Source organism: Vombatus ursinus, unplaced genomic scaffold (assembly GCF_900497805.2).
Source record: "Vombatus ursinus unplaced genomic scaffold, bare-nosed wombat genome assembly UNPS02007344.1, whole genome shotgun sequence".
In the NCBI taxonomy this organism is placed as follows: domain Eukaryota; kingdom Metazoa; phylum Chordata; class Mammalia; order Diprotodontia; family Vombatidae; genus Vombatus; species Vombatus ursinus.
Window position 1 is genome coordinate 572,123 of NW_020947122.1, and position 14,675 is coordinate 586,797.

The window sequence follows — 14,675 nt, forward strand, 5'->3', positions numbered from 1 at the left end:
GAGATGGGCAAGGATGATTTTGGCTATTACAGCTGAGCCTCTCTTTTCCTTTGTAGTAAATGCTGGAGGAGAATTAGGAAGAAGGTTGTTTGTTACTTTTTGTTTGTTTATTTTAAAGAAGTGCTCATTACAAGACAGCCCTCTGTCATGTTCTATTCCTAAGACCTAAAGCAGTTCAGAGAGTAACACAATGCATAAAATTTTCCCAAAGGATGTATTTAAGATACAGAAAACAAATCTGAACACGTGGGGAAATCAATTCAGATAACCAGATTCCCTAGAGCTACACTGCTCAGTAATTTTAAAAAATAACATGGTTCTTTTACTTTCTTTTTCTCTTAAAAAAGTATCTTTAAAAAAAAACTTCATTTCCAAATATATTTATCTTCTTTTCTCTCTACCCAAGAGCTTTACTATATAACAAAGAAGTGGGATTCTTAAAAATGTGTATATATTTTTCTAATTACATGTGAAAACAATTTTTAACATTCCCTTTTAAAGTTTTGAGTTCTAAATTCTCTCCCTCCCTGACTATCTTCACCCCTCCTTCAGAAGGAATGCAATTTAATGTAGATTATACACGTGCAGTCATGCAAAATAATATTTCAATTTTAGCCAGTTGTGAAAGAAAACACAGACCAAAAACAACATCAAGAAAAATAAAGTTAGAAGAAATACACTCTGATCTGCATTCAGAATCTATCAGTTATTTCTCTGGATTTGGATAGCATTTTTCATCATAAGACCTTCAGAATTGTCTTAGATCATTGTATTGCTGAGAATACCTAAATCAATCACAGTTAATCATCACACAATATTGTTGTTACAATGAACAAAGTTGTCCTGGTTCAGCATACTTCACTTTGCATTAACTCATATTAATCTTCTCAGTTTTTTTAACCATCCTGTTCATCATTTCTTATAGCACAATAGTATTTTATCCCAATCATATACCACAACTTGTCCAGTTATTCACCTATTGATGTGCATACAATCAATTTCTAATGTTTTGCCACTATAAAAAGAGTTGCTAAAATATTTCTGTTCATTTTCCCTTTTATCTGATCTCTTTGGGATATATTCCTAGTAGTGGTATTGCTGGATCAAAGGTTATGCACAGCTTGGTACACATCCTTTGGAGATTTATCAGTTGTGGAATGAATCATATCCTTACAAATTTGACTCAGTTCTCTATATCTTTGAAAATGAGGCCTTTATTACAGAAACTTGCTCTAAAAATTTACCTAGTTTCTGCCAAACTGGTTTCCAGTTTATATAGCAGTGTTTTGTTTTGTTTTGTTTTGTTTTTCGCTTTTTTGTCAATTACTGAGTTCTTTTGCAAAAAAACTTGGATCTTTGGATTTCGCAATCACCAGATTACAACGGTCATTTACTATTATGAATCGTACTCAATTTATTTCACTGAATCACCACTCTATTTCTTAGGCAGTACCAAATTGTTTGTATGATTACATTTTTTGTAATATGGTTTGGGATCTGGTATACCTAGGCAAACTTACTTCATATACATATATACATACATACACATAGATATAGATATATATGTATGTATATATACATACACACACACATACACACACACACACACATATATATATATATATATATATATATATATATATATATATATATATTAGGCAATTGGGGTTAAATGACTTGCGCAGGTTCACACAGCTAGTAAGTGTCGAGTATTTGGTCTGAGGCCAGATTTGAACTCAGGTTTGCCTGACTTCAGGGTCGGTGCTCTATCCACGCTCCACCTAGCTGCCCATTTTTTTTTTAAATTGATCCCCTTGATATTCTTGAGCATTTGTTCTTTCAGAAGAAGATTGTTTAATTTTTTCTAGCTCTAAAAATAATTTTTGGTAGTTTGGTATGGCATTCAATAAGTAAATTAATTTAGGTAGAATTGTCATTTTAAGTATATTGCCTCAGTCTACCCATGAGTAATTAATATTTCTCTGGTTGTTCAGATTTATTTTATTTGTGTGAAAAGTGTTTTGTAATTGTGTTTGTATAGTTCCTGGGTTTGTCTTGGCAGGTAGATTGCCAAGAATTTTATATTATCTGCAGTTATTTTAATGTTATTTCTCTTTCTATCTCTTCCTGTTGGGTTTTGCTAGCATTCTCTAGAAATGCTCGTGATTTACATTGATTTATTATATATACTACAATTTTGCTGATATCATTAACTGCTTCAATTAGCTTTTTAGTTGATTCTCTGGGATTCTCTAAGCATATCATCATATTACCTGCTAAGGGTGAAGATTTTCTTTCCTCATTGCCTAGGCTAATTTTTTTACTTTCTATTTCTTCTCTTGTTGCTATACCTAGCATTTCTAGTACAATATTGAATAAGAGTGGTGATAATGGGCATCCTTGCTTTGCCCGTGGTTTCACTGGGAAAGCTTCTCACTTATACCCATTACAAATAATGTTTGTTAATGGTTTTATACAGATAGTACTCTTAGTTCCAAGGAAAGCTTAAAATATTTATTTTTTTCAATTTAATGGTATTTTTCCAATTACACATAAAGATAGTTTTCAACATTCACTTTTATAAGATTTTAAGTTCCAATTTTTTTTCTCCCTCCTTCCCCACCACTCACCCCAAAACAGCAAGGAATCTGATATAGGCTATACATGTACAATCACATTAAACATATTTCCACATTAGTCATGTTGTGAAAGAAGAATCAGAACAAAAGGTAAAAACCACAAGGGAAAAAAAAACAGCAAAAAAAAAAAAAGAAAATAGTATGCTTTAATTTGTATTCAGACTTCATAGCTCTTTCTCAGGATATGGATAGCATTTTCCATTATGTGTCTTTTGGAATTGTATTAGATCATTGTATTGCTAAGAGTTAAGTCTATCAAAGTTGATCATCACACAATATTGCTGTTACTGTGTACCATGTTTTCTGGTTCTCTTCACTTCACTCAACATCAGTTCATGTAAGTCTTTCCAGGTTTTTCTGAAATCTGCCTGCTTACCATTTCTTTTAGAACAATAGCATTCTATTATATTCATATACCACAACTTGTTCAGCCATTCCCCAATTGATGGGCATCCCCTCAAATTCCAATTCTTTGCCACCACAGAAAGAGATGGGAAAACTTTATTTTGTTTTCTGGGTGTTTTTAATTCATTTTATTGTTTTTATGCTTTCTAGTGTTTTTAATAAAAATTGGTGTTACATTTTGTCAAAAGCTTCTTTTCTTCATATACTGAGATAATCACATATGTTTGTTGTATTTGTTATTGATGTGGTCAGTTTTGTCAATAATTCTCCTAATGTTGAACTAGCCCTGCATTCCTCGTATAAATCCCACCTGGTTATAGTGTGTAATCTTTGTGATATGTTGATATGTTATCCTTTCTAGGATTTTACTTAAAAATTTTGTATCAATATTCATTAGGGAAATTGGGTTATATTTTCTTTCTCTGTTTTCACTATAGATATCAGCACCATATTTGAATCATATAATTAATTTGTAAGACTCCTTCTTTGCCTATTTTTTTCCAAATTGTTTATATAGTATTAGAATTAATTGGTCTCCAAATGTTTGATAGAATGCATTTGTGAATCCAAATGGTCCAATGTAGTTTTTCTTAGGGAGATCACTGAGGGTTTCTTGAATTTCTTTTTCTAAGATAGAATTATTTGAATATTTAATTTTTTCTTTTGTTAATTTGTCATCTATATTTTTGTAAATATTCATCCATTTCACTTAAATTGTTAGATTTATTGACATATATTTGAGCAAAATATCTCCTAATATTTGCTTTTATTTCTTCTTCATTGGTGATGATTTTCTCAATTTCATTTTTGATACTGATAATTTTGTTTTCTTCTTTCTTTTTTAATAAAATTATTTTTTCTCATAAAACTGGATCCTTGTTTCATTTATTAGTTAAATAGTTTTCTTACTTTCAACTAATCTCTCTTTTGATTTTCAGTATTTCCAACTTGGTGTTTAAGTAGCAATTTTTAATTTTTTATTTTTCAAGTTTATTTTTAGTTGCATGCCAAAATCATTGATATGTTCTTTTTTCTATTTTATTGATGTAAGTGTTCAGAGATATTATTATTTTCCCTTCAGTACTTCTTTGGATGCAACCCATAAATTTTCATATGTTGTCTCTTTATAGTCATTCTCTTTAATTTCTCTGATGTGTTCTTTTGCCCACTCATACTTTAGGATTAGATTTGGTTTTCAATTAATTTTAATCTGTCTTTCTATGACACTTTATTGAATGTGATTTTTATTGCATTACAATCTGAAAAAGCTAGATTTAATATTTCTGCTTTGCTTCATTTGGTTATGCCCCAATTCATGATTAATTTTTCTGTAAATGGCATATAACCTGAAAAAGGTATACTCCTTTCTATTCACATTTGTCAACTTTTCTAAAATTCTATTCACCCCCTTAACTTCTTTCTTGTTTATTTTTTAATAAGATTTCTCTAATTCTCTAGTTCCCCATTAGTATTATTTTATTTTCTATACCTTCCTGTACTTTTTTTTTATTTCTTTCCTTTAATATTGTGGATGATATGTCAATTGGGGCACATATGTTTCATATTGATATTACTTTATTATCTATGGTAACTTTTGGCAAAATGTAGTGTCTCTGTTTATTTAATTATATCTAATTTGTCTTTTGCTTTGTCTAAGATCATGACTGCTACCCTTTTTTTTAACTTCAACTGAATCATCATAGTTTCTGCTCCATCTCTTTACTTTTACCTTTACTTTTCATGTGTCTTTCTGCTTAAAGTGTGTTTCTTGTAAACAACATATTGTTGAATTCTGGTTTTTAATCCACTCTGCTATGTATTTCTATTTTATGGATAAGTTTATCCCATTCACATTCAAAGTTATGATAATTGAGTATTTCCATCCATTCTATATTTTCCCCTGTTTATCATTCTCTTTCTTTCTTCTTTTACGCTGACCCTCCACAAAAGTGGACTTGAAAGTCCTCTATTTCATTAAATATCCACCCCCACCCCCACAATGAATTATACTCAGTTTTGCTGGGTAGGTGATTCTTGTTTATAATCCTAGCCCCTTTGCCCTCAAGAAATATCATATACCAAGCCTTTTGATCCTTTTAATGTATAAGCTGCTAAATCTTGTATTATCTTTACTGTAGTTCCACAATATTTGAATTGTTTCTTTCTGGCTACTTGCAATATTTTCTCTTTGACCTAGGAGCTCTGAAATTTGGCTACAATATTCCTGGAAGTTTTCATTTTGAGATCTCTTTCAGGAAGTGATTAGGGGATTCTTTCAATTTTTTACCTTTTTTTCAAGGCTATCAAGTCAGTTTTCCTTGATAATTAATATCTTGAAATATAATCATGGTTTTCTGATAGTCCAAAAATTCTTCAGTTATCTCTCCTTAATTAATTTTTCAGGTCACTTTTTTTTCCCAATGACATACTTCACATTTTCTTTTTTTTCTTTCTTTTGATATGGATATAGATATAGATACAGATATAGATATAGATATAGATATTTATATATGTATATATATTTAGTTGCTTCTTGGTTTCTCATGGAGTCATTAGCTTTCACTTACCCAATTCTCACTTTTAAGGAATTATTTTCTTTGGTGAGCTTTTGTATTTCTTTTTCCATTTGTCCAGTTCTACTTCTTAAGGAGTTCTTTTCTTAGTGAATTTTGGTGTCTCTTTTACCATTTGACCTAGTTTGTTTTATAAGTTGGTATTTTCTTTAGCATCTTTTGTGCCTTTTCCAAACTGTTGATTCTCTTCATAATTTTCTTTCATCACTTTAATTTTTCCCCAATTTTTTCCTCTACCTCTTTTATTTGATTTTTTAAAATCCTTTTTGAGCTCTTCTAGGAATTCTTGCAGGGTCTGCAACCAATTCATCTTTTTGAAGCTTTGCCTATTGTGTCTTTTACTTTGTTGCCGTCTTCTTACTTTGTGTGGATCTTTTCTTTTTCCCATAGTAATTTTCTTTGGTCAGGTTTGTTGTTGTTTTGGGGTCATTTTTCCAGCCAACTTCTTGACTTTTAACTTTATGTTAAAGTTGATCACTGCTCTTAAGGTGCAGGAGGCACTCTCCCAAGCTTCAGGTTTTGTTTTGTTTTGTTGCTGTTTTCAGAGCTAACTCTGGGGAGGGCAGGGGGTGGGGTGGGGCGGGGAGTGTCTATAATTTTTTAGTTCTTCCAAGGTGGTATGATCTAAGGAAGGCTGTAGTCATTGCTCTCCTGGCCTGTGCTCTGATCTGTGAGTGACCACAAGCATTCTTTTCTTCCCTGGAACTATGCCCAGGGCCTCTGTTGTCCTATGGCACCAAGTTGTTTTTTGTTTGTTTGTTTGTTTTGTTTTATTTTGTTTTGTTTTCTGTTTTCTCCTTATGACCCTGAAATTGTGATTCTTGCTCCTGCTCTCCAGTAGTCAGAATCATCAGTGCTCCTTTATGCCTTGTACCTGAGACTAGGGTCCCTGCTCCCCTGTAAGTGACCACAAGCACTCTTCTGTTCCCTTGAACTGTGACTCCCTGCTGTTACAAAAGCCTTCTCAACCTGAGACTGCACTGCTGTGCATTGGCGTAGTAACAGAGTCTTGCACCCAGTTCCAGCAAAGTGTCCCCTGTAATCTCCTTCTGAGCAGCTTTCTGACCATTTTACCATCTGAGAACTCCTGGAGCCACTACCACCCTTGAAGCTTCCTCCGCCAAGACCTACTCTTGCCTTTCCTGGGTGTGCCATTTGCTATACTGTGCTACAGGCCCCACCACCTTTGAGACAGACCTTTCCTATGGACCTCCTAAATTGTCTTGGCTGGAAGATGGTCCCTCTGACCTTTGATGGTTCTGCCAACCAAGAATTTGAATTAAGGTGTTATTTTAAAGTTGTTTGAAGTGGAATTTGCAGGAGCTTACTATTGTCCTTCTCTTTACTACACCATTTTGGCTCTGATTCCTAAGAGTTTGTTTTAGGGGAAAAAAAACAACAATAGAGAAAAACTAAATAGTTCATCACCATAATCCAACTCTATACACAACATTTTAAAATCATATTTCCCTGCTTCTATTAAGAAGGTGGATATTTCCATTTCCATTTCTCTTTCTCAAGTTGGGATATTATAATTTTATAGAACTCAGTGTCAATTTTGCTATTAGTGATTTTTCCATCTATTTGGTTGTAGTTACTATGTTTATTATTCTCCTGGTTCTACCTATTTAATTTGACTTCATTTCATGTAAGTTTTCCCATGCCTCTGGGTTCTCTTCATATTAAGTCCTCCCTACAACATAGCAATATCCTGTGCCACAATTTTTTAAATCTGTCCATTAATATAAACATGACTACACTGTTTCCAGTTCTTGGCTGCTACAGAAGGTCATGATTTGAATATTTTTTGGTGAATACTGCATGTTTCTTTGTTTATAATTGATTTCTTTAAGGCATACATCCAATAGAGGGATCTCTGGGTCAAAGGGCATGGTCATTTTAGTACGTTCTAAAGATAAATCCAAATTGTTTTTGAGAGTAGTTAGACAAATGATGTTTCTATCAGTAGCACATTAGTATGCCTCTTATTTTACAAGAGGAAATGTTTTATAAATGGAGACATTAAAACTTGGTATGTAGTCTCCTATGTGTGTGTATGTATGCGTGTATGTAGATATTACACACACACACACACATGTACATACACAAGTATATACATACACATATTTATGCATAAATACAGTTACATATGCTGATTTTTTTTAGTTTAGTGACATTTTTGAAAAATCAGTCAACATTGTAACTTCTCTGATACTTAGTATCATTCTTGCTGTTTTTGTGTCATAGACTTTGCAAACACCAGCAAACTTTTTTTTTAACAATTTTACAATTCATTTAGTTCTTTTTGTTATAGAAATATATCTGAGAATTAAACATCTATAATATATCTTTTAATATTTATTTGTTGACATTTCTAATATTCTCTTCGGTAATTAAAAAATCAACAAAATCCTTAGTGATTAATTCTCAACTATCTGATTGTCTACAGATAAGATGCCACAATTTTCTAGTGCCATTTCATACAGCAGAAAGACTACTGGACCAGAAATTGGAAAACCTGAGTTTTATTCTTCTCTTTGTCGCTCTGTAGCTCTAGAAGCCTTAACCTAGTAAAGTTCATCCCTCACTTTCCTCATACTTATAATGCATAATTTTCCTTGCATACATTCCTTTCCAACTCTAACATCATATGTGGGTATTATAATGTTAATAATGGTGTGAATAATTTTATTCATTTGGCTTCAGTTCACACCTACAACTTCTCTCTTCCAAAGCCTACAATTAAATTTCATTTTAAATCTCTTAAAATAAGAAGCATGGGTGGTGAGATAAGATGGATAGTAAGCTTGAATAACAGAGAAAATAGGATAATAATTGCTTTGTGCTGCTTCTTCCTTGCCTCTGAATTTTTAAGTTGATTTACTCATTAAAATAAAAGAATCATTTCCTTCCACTATTTAACTCTTTCATGTTCTTTAGCAAATAAGAGTATAGGGACAGTCCACTGAGATCATGACTGTTTTGATCAATAGGATTTATTCTGCACATTAATGTCACCATTCTATCCAGAAGACTGCCTAATGCACACTCCAAAAGAAATGGAAGGTAGCCCTATCTCTGTCTTCTCTCCACCTAGGTTTTAAGAAGCCCCTAGCTCTACCGAAGAATAGCAGATAAGAAAGGCCCTTAGATGCACACATTTTCTCTACACAGAAATACCTTGAAGAGAAAGGGGGGAAAAGCCTTAGAAAAAATGTTAAGCAAACACATTTGAAAGTTTTAAAAACTCTGACAAACACAATGAACCACCATGAGTTTCCAGGGATCAATGATGAAGCATGCTACCCACCTCCTTACAGAGAATTGATACAATCAATGTACATTTGAGACATATATCTTTGGGATGTGGCCAATGCAAGAATTTATTTTGCATGTTTTTTACAAATTTTTGGTCTTTCTTTCTTTTTTTTGTTTTTGAATAATGATGGGCATGGGAAGGACAGAAAAATATTTTTCCTTAATTGATAAAAATAAGTTTAATAAGATAACTAAAGCATATATACATATATATGTGTGTGTATACATATATGTGTGTGTATGCACCTCATGCCATCTGAGAATTCCTAAATTTTACAGATCTCAGTTGCTCCCCAAGTGACTTTCAATTACCACAGGACTTGAAAACTTGAAAACTCATTACATTGTTTGCTTTGCCCTGATCCTAAAGTACTGCCTTTAGGAAGTCTAGCCCTTTCCTTGGAAAACATGGGAGTAGGAAGATAGCTTCCATATAACTTAAGTTCCTAGGTTGCCTTCTTTCATCAGAAAAGGGAGATTTTACAGACAATATAAGCATTGGAAGGTGTTTTGTGACTCTTTCTAAGACTGAGAGTTTCTGAATCTAGGTTCATTTCCAGAGAGATTTCATGACATGGTGTGCTCCATAACAAAGGAAAAAGACAGTCCACATTTTTCCTACACTCAAAGTACTCAGACAGGAAAGGTGTTAAAATTGGATCCCTTGCTAACAGATCTACTGATGGTTAAAAAAAACAAAAAAGCCAGGTGGAACATACTGCATCATCAAGCTGCAACAACCCACCTCCATTCTCAGTTCCTTTATACTTGTCATCCCCCTAAACCTAGAATCACCTCTGTCCTTACCTCCATCTCTTCAAATCCTTTACTTTCAATATTCAGTTAGAATACCACATAAGTTTGCCTAATTCCCATAACTGATTGTGTCCTTTCTCAAAACTACCTAGTATTATTTTTACATATTGTATATATATTCATATATAGAATATTGTTTCCCCCAATAAAACATAAGCTCTTTGAGGACAAAGGCTTTTTCATTTTCACCATAGTATCTTCTGTACCTAGAACATTGTCTGGCATGTGCTAGGGTCATTTAGATGCTTGTTGATTGACTGATTGATTTACTGAAGTACCTTACTAACTCCATACACTTTACCAAATCAATTGTCCTCCATGGTATCAAAAATTAGTATGAACATTATAGTATGAGAATGTTTGGCATCTAAATGATTCAACTCATTTTGAGGAACTTTTTATATTAAAATATAACTGATGCTGATGTTACAGCTTTAGTTTCTATGGAAAAAAATCAGTAAAAAAATCTCCCCAAACAAAAACAAAACAGTATTCCCCTCTGAATTTTCTGATTTATTCTAACCAAGGCCTCAAGGTGAATGTTTCCTTTTGAACCAAAGCCAAGCAATGAATTTTTTTTAAAAAAATGTAATTCCATTCAAGTGAAACTGAGCTCCACAGTCCCATGGCTCAAAGGGCAACTGTGCTAGCAGTAGTCAAGATCCCTCCATGAGATAAATGGCACTGAGCACTATGTTCATTTTAAGGCTAGAAACTGTCATGATCATTTATTATATTCTCGATAAAGGCTCCTGGCATTCATGGATATAAAAAGAAACATAGCATCTGCCTGTTTGAACATCACATGAAGGTATAACAATATAGTATCAATGGAAAGTGGGTTGTATTTGGAGTCAGAGAACTTGGAGTCAAATTCCAGCCCTAAAATTTTCTCCTTTTGTGATCTTGGTGACTTTCCCTTTCTGAGTCTCAGTTTTTCTATCTAAAAAATTAAAGGGTTGGACTAGATAACTTCTAAGGTCCCTTCAGCTCTAAATATATTACCTAGTAATCCTACAACACTGGAAAATACCCAGTCTTATCAGAAAATTTCCTATAAAAATACAAATGAAATCCTTTTTTATCTTTTGAGTTGTGGCATCTCCAAATCTGGTCCTACCCTACCTCCCAAACCATCCCACATACTGCTACCAAATTATTCTCCCTCCCTGTCCCTCCCTGACTCAAAAATTTTCAGTGGCTCCCTCTTAATTTTTGAGATAAAATTTAAAAAGAAAAAAAACTTATCCTAACATTTAATGCCCTATTAAAAAAAGAAAAGTTCCCCAAAATCTTTTCTTATTTATTTCAGTTAACTTCCCTTTTTACACACTACATTACAGCAAAATTAGACTAGTTTTACTCTGAACTTCGGGTGCTCCCTCCTGCCTCCTCCACGTCTTCACACGATTGTAATGTACTTCCTATTCTTTTCTACCTTTTGGAACCCCTAACTTCCTTCACAGGTCAGATCAGTTCCCCCCTCCAAGGCAAATCCTTTTTTTTTAATTCACCCCTCCTCCAGATATTATCCTCTTCCTCTTGAAATTATTTTGCATTTATTTATCTGGGGGGAGGGGGCACAGCTTGGTAGCAGTGGATAGAGTGTCAACCTGGAATCAGGAAAATCTGAATTCAAATCCAGCCTCGGACACTTACTAGCTATGTGACCCTGGACAAGTCACTTACTCTTGTTTGCCTCAGTTTCCTCAGCTGTAAAATGAACTGGAGAAGGAAATGTCAAGCCTCTACAGTATCTTTGCCAAGAAAACCCCAAATGCGGTTATGGAGAGTCAGACAAGACTGAGCAACCAAGTCATCTGTGTTTGCATTATTTCTACCAGTATACCTCTAAACTGCTTGAAGGAAGGGCTATTTTGCATTTATCCTAATATTTCCACAAACCTGGGTCAAAGTAGGCCCTTACTATATATTTATGGAATTCAGTTGTTGCTGTTGTTATTGCTATTTTTTTTGCTTAAACACGAACATTCTTAAAGACTGAAGTGAAAAAAGAAGACAAATTGAAATCTTTTTTAAATTTTTTTTTCCGTAAACCTGTGGTATAAGAAAGGAGTCAGAGGACTGTAGTCCAAATACAATACAACATATTTACTCTCTGTATGACCTTGGGCAAATAATTTCAACTCTAAATCTCAGTTTCCTTATCTGCAAAATAAAAGGGGCTACACAGATGATCTGTCTCTAAGGCCTCTCCAAGTTCTAAATTCTATGATCTATAAAATACCTTTAACCAATTTTCCTTCTCCCGCCTTCTATAGACACCTAACTCTGCACTTGAGGTACAGGGGAGATACATATGGAAATAGATAAAGGTTAGTAAGAAAACAGGATGGCAAATAAGCCAGAAGAAATAGAGAATTTGTTTTCACAAGATGTTATTGAAGACTGGGTAAAGAATTTGAACTCTAATTCCTTCACTCTAGGCTACCCATGTCAAATAATAGTTTTGTGATATTTATTTCCACAATTTAATTGCATTGTACCTTAATCTATCTCCTCATACATGCTTGTGTATGCATACCAACACACATATACATACAAACATTATTCTATTGAATGACTCAAGTGTTATTTTCTCTGGGAAAAAAAAAATAAATCTTTCTTTTGGAAAGAAGATTGAATTGGGTTCACATTTTCAATAAATCTAGGATTCTTAAGACATCAGTGAATGCCTAATAAAATTCACTCTAAAAGGATTCCATGAAAAGTTGTGAAAGTTTGGGAAATTTTAACCTTATATTGAGTTTCTGGTGCTTATCAAATCTTGAGTGCACTGCTTGAAATGAGTGATGAGTGCTTGACTTTTTCATATAATTCAACACAAATCAATCATCGTTTAACTTAGGAAAAAAAAAAACCTTGATTCCCTATAGCAAAAGGGAAAAAGTAAGAAACTGATGGTCTAATATTCTTAATGGTGCAATTGCTAATTAGGCTATCAGTTTGAAAGAAGAGCAGACTTCCTGCTGAGATGATAAGGTCACTTCCTTCTGTGGATAAGCAACTAGAAAAATGAACAAGTTGAGAAAAGCACATGTGATTCCTCAGAACCTCAGAAAGATAAGGATCCTAAAGGAAATTTTATTAATTATTAGGTGTAGCTTTTTAAGACATTAAAAATTGGTTTGTCCCTCACTATTTAATTTGAATCAAGAGTTTTAAGCAATATCAATGTCCCAAAGGAAATAAAACAGTGTTTCTATTGGACAAAATATGCAAGTGTTTCACATTAAACTCATGAGTCAAACCAGGCTACAGCTGGGGCTGATTTTGTGTAGACAAAGTCAGATTTGCTTAACTTATTTTATATTCCTTTTTTTTCCTTGACAGGATTTCTTTGTCAGGTAGGATTTAAGAGATGGTAGGATTAAGGTTTGCCAGACAGTGGGATTAACAACTACCTCAAGAAGAAATAGGCCATTTGCAAGCAGTGCAAAATATGGTATTTTTTCTGGATGGAGGTACCTGTGGAATACTGGCTGTATTTGTGCTGTTGACTTGTTGAGCTTCCTGAGAGCTGAATTATGACCTTAGACTTCAATTGCCATCCATCCCCATGCTACATGCTCCTGAAAGAAGGGTGACATAATTTTCTGGTGGGAAAGGTTCTAAAGAGGTGACTGACACACAAAGAATATTAGTGGGAAGTTCTTAATCACTTAATAGAGAATATAACTTACAAAGGAGGATTTTTAGAAAAGGTAAAAAGTTATATTTGATTCTCCGTGAAGTGTGCATCTACAGGAGATCCTTATCCACTGAGACTTCCCAAGACCAGCCAAAATCTGAGTGGGTAAAATTCACTAAACTATCCACTTCATAACCAGGTACCAGTACCTTTTTCTAGGGGACTTTTTCTACGTGCTTTGTAAAAAGGATACAAAATGACAGTGTCTCAGAAACATATTTAGCTAACATTGGTGATATCAAGAAAGGTTCAAAACATCTGGAGTAGGGATTGAGATAAAGTTTATCAAGGCCTATGTCTGATGAGGAATCAATGGCAAGTTCTAGCAAATCAAGCAGAAAGATAGCTTACTTTTAAAAATACTACTCAGACACACTTAGATACCGGCGAAGTTCTTTAAAAGATTGCAACTGAGCAAAAAGGAAAGGAAAGGAAAATATATAATTCTAGAAAGAAGAGAGCATTGACAGAAAAGGATGATCATCACAAAATAAAACCTTAGGATATTACAGTCCAGGAAAACAACATTGTTTTAAAAAGGAAGGTAGAGAAGAGCTAAAGGACAATTGAGGAAAAAATTCCTACTATGCTAGCAAATACAATCTACTGCAATTGCATTAAATAGGAGAGAAAAAAGCTCTGTTTGAAATCAGAGCTCAATGTGAAAGAGAACAATACAAGAAAAAAATAAAGTCATGAGGGATCTATGAATCTGACTTTGGTATTTGGATGAAGTAAGATGCTATAGTATATATACATATTGTATAAAATAAAAACAATAGAGGAAAAAGAAAAAAATGAAGGCTATTCTAAGGTAAATTACTGCTCAGGTTTCCTAAGGAATTCTGTTCCTGTTCAGCCTAAAAGCAAACACCTCAGAAATAAAAGAAAGCCTGTTTGGTGAAAAATGACTTGCAAAAAGTAATCAAGGATATCAGCAGCCCAAATATAAAGCATAAAATATTGGTTATAGGAGATTGTAGAAATGACTACAGGGCATATGTGTGAGTACAAAATGAAAGAATAAAAACAAAAGTAAAGAATGAATAAAAAACAACACAGGAGGTCAAAATATGAAAGAAAAAAATGTGTCTTTGGCATATCAGAGACCTGGGGTCACTGAAGAAGGCTGAGATTTTTTAATGGTAAGAATAAATTATCAACAATGAAATAGATATTGCTAAAATATTAAATTAATTCCTTGCTTCCTTG